A 2,500-nucleotide genomic window follows, 5' to 3' on the forward strand; every position below is an offset into this window, starting at 1 on the left:
AGAGAGAGAGAGAGAGTACCTTCAGTCACCCTCTTTAATCTGACATAACTATTTTTACATGTCATACGCCAGAATCAAGGACGTAAAATTAATGACTGAAACATACAGCCATGTCATTCTCAGTAATTCATTGGCCTTTCCAGTCATATACGCTGTGAAAGCTCATGATATTTCTCAAGGAAATTTCTGATCAATAATTATTTTTTCTATCAAAATTTCAGAGACTTTGCTTTACTTCCTTAACAAAATCAGCGGTAATCATGCTTTACTTATTGACTCATACTAATCTTTACTAGTTTTTATAGGAGATATTTATTTTAATTTTTTTACGATTCTTAAAAATTCTATTTTTTCTTGTTTCCTTCCCTCACTTGGCTATTTTCCCTGTTGGAGCCCCTGGACTTGTAGCATCCAGCTTTTCCAACAAGGGTTGTAGCTTAGCAAATAATAATAATAATAATAATAATAATAATAATAATAATAATAATAATAATAATAATAATAATAATAATTCTTTTCATTAGGGACCTAGTAGTGCATTCCCATTGTGGCTCCATTAATGCTTTCACTATTAGTCCTATCCGACTCATATTACTGTTGGCCATACCTGGGTCCCAATAATGCTTTCCCAATTGGGGTCATATTAGTGCATTTCCTACTTAACTTTACTGATGCTTTCCTTTTTAAGGGTTTAGGGCTTTACTGATGCTTTCCTTTGGCTTAGGACTTAACTGATGCTTTCTATTTTAAGGGCTTAGGGCTTTACTGATGCTTTCTATTTTAAGGGCTTAGGGCTTTACTGACGCTTTCCTTTGGCTTAGGACTTAACTGATGCTTTCTATTTTAAGGGCTTAAGGCTTTACTGATGCTTTCCTTTTTAAGGGCTTAGGGATTTACTGATGCTTTCCTTCTCAAGGGGTTATGGCTATAATGATGTTTTCCTTTTTAAGTGCTTCAGGCTTTACTGATGCTTTCCTTTTTAAGGGCTTAGGGCTTTACTGATGCTTTCCTTTTTAAGGGATTAGGCCCTTTTCTGATGCTTTCCTTTTTAAGGGCTTAGGGTTTTTCTGATACTTTCAGTTTTAAAGGCTTAGGGCTTTACTGATGCTTTTCTTTTTAAGAGTTTAGGGCTGTGCTGATACTTTCTGTTTTAAAGGCTTAGGGCTCTATTGATGCTTTCCTTTTTAAGGGCTTAATGCTTCTAGCATTCTGCCTTTCCAACTATTTACTGCTTTAGCTTGTCAAATAATGTTGATGACAACAGTACTTTGAAATTCCTTACACCATAATTTAATTTCTCATGTTTCTATTGATCTTGAATTATTTGCTATTCCTTTCCAATTTTTTTTTTGTTCCCAAATAAGGGGATATGCTTTGAATGGATGCTTGCATTGATTAATAATCTTTAGGCTTATTTTAATTATCATCCCTGTTATGATCATCCCATTTCTCGTCACTATCACAATTTTAGATAGAAAATGTCTCTATGGCTATACATGCATCTCCGTAATGTTTATATAATATTCAACATAATTCATGACTAATATACTAAACTAATAACATATGTTACTCTATCACAATTAATGAAGCAATTTTAAATAAATCAGTCAATCATCAAGGATATTCGGAGTTAACATTATTATATATATATATATATATATATATGTGTGTGTGTATATATATATATACATATATATATATGCATATATATGTACGAACACAAAGACATACATATACGAATAAATCAGTCTATTTCAACAAACTATAAAACTGTAGCAATGGAAGTTCTTTTCTTACCAACCCCAGTTGGAATCCCAGACAAAGTTTTTCTATACTGCATATTTACAGTCTTCAGCATGAAATCCAGAACCGTTATGAAAATCATTATAAGAGCGACCAAAATTTCCCTTCGCTGTCTCTCACAAGGTCGAATCCGGAGGTCAGGAAACCGGTGGCTTAGAATTATAGTGACAGGGAATGACATTAGATGAAAAAACAAGATGAACATATCTCACTCACTCTCTAAATTAGAATCGATCATTTTTTCTGTCATTCTACGACAACACCCCCCCCCCCCCCCCCATCATTTTGAGATCTATTAATAGAAGTCTAACCTTGAGACAGTGAGACTCCAAAAACAAGGGTCCCCGGAGCAAAGAGAGATAGGGGTCACGCGAAGAGCATTTGGGAGGAGCATGTGAAAACTGCGTACTGTAATTATGATTTCCATTCTTTACTTCTCTCTATCTTTATATCTTTTTTATTCCTATATCTCTATCTTTGAATTCATTATCGATAATTATTATTATTATTATTATTATTAGTAGTAGTAGTAGTAGTAGTGGTGGTAGTTGTAGTAGTAGTAGTAGTAGTAGTAGTAGTATCCTCATTATCTAAAGTTACAAAGTATGAATAATATCTTAGTTACATCACGCCCAATTGACTCTAAAATGTTACTTTTTTGTAATGAAATCTACCATGACGTTCTTCACCGTCAGCA

At 33.6% G+C, this 2,500-nt stretch overlaps 1 protein-coding gene across 1 annotated transcript in view; it reads left to right on the forward strand.

Moving 5' to 3' along the window:
- LOC137656044 (adhesive plaque matrix protein-like) overlaps positions 1–2,500 on the forward strand; it is an 8,679-nt gene that overhangs the window by 3,908 nt on the left and 2,271 nt on the right. The gene's annotated exons all lie outside the window — the stretch shown is intronic.

The sequence above is a fragment of the Palaemon carinicauda genome, chromosome 17 (genome assembly GCF_036898095.1).
Source record: "Palaemon carinicauda isolate YSFRI2023 chromosome 17, ASM3689809v2, whole genome shotgun sequence".
In the NCBI taxonomy this organism is placed as follows: Eukaryota; Metazoa; Arthropoda; class Malacostraca; order Decapoda; family Palaemonidae; genus Palaemon; species Palaemon carinicauda.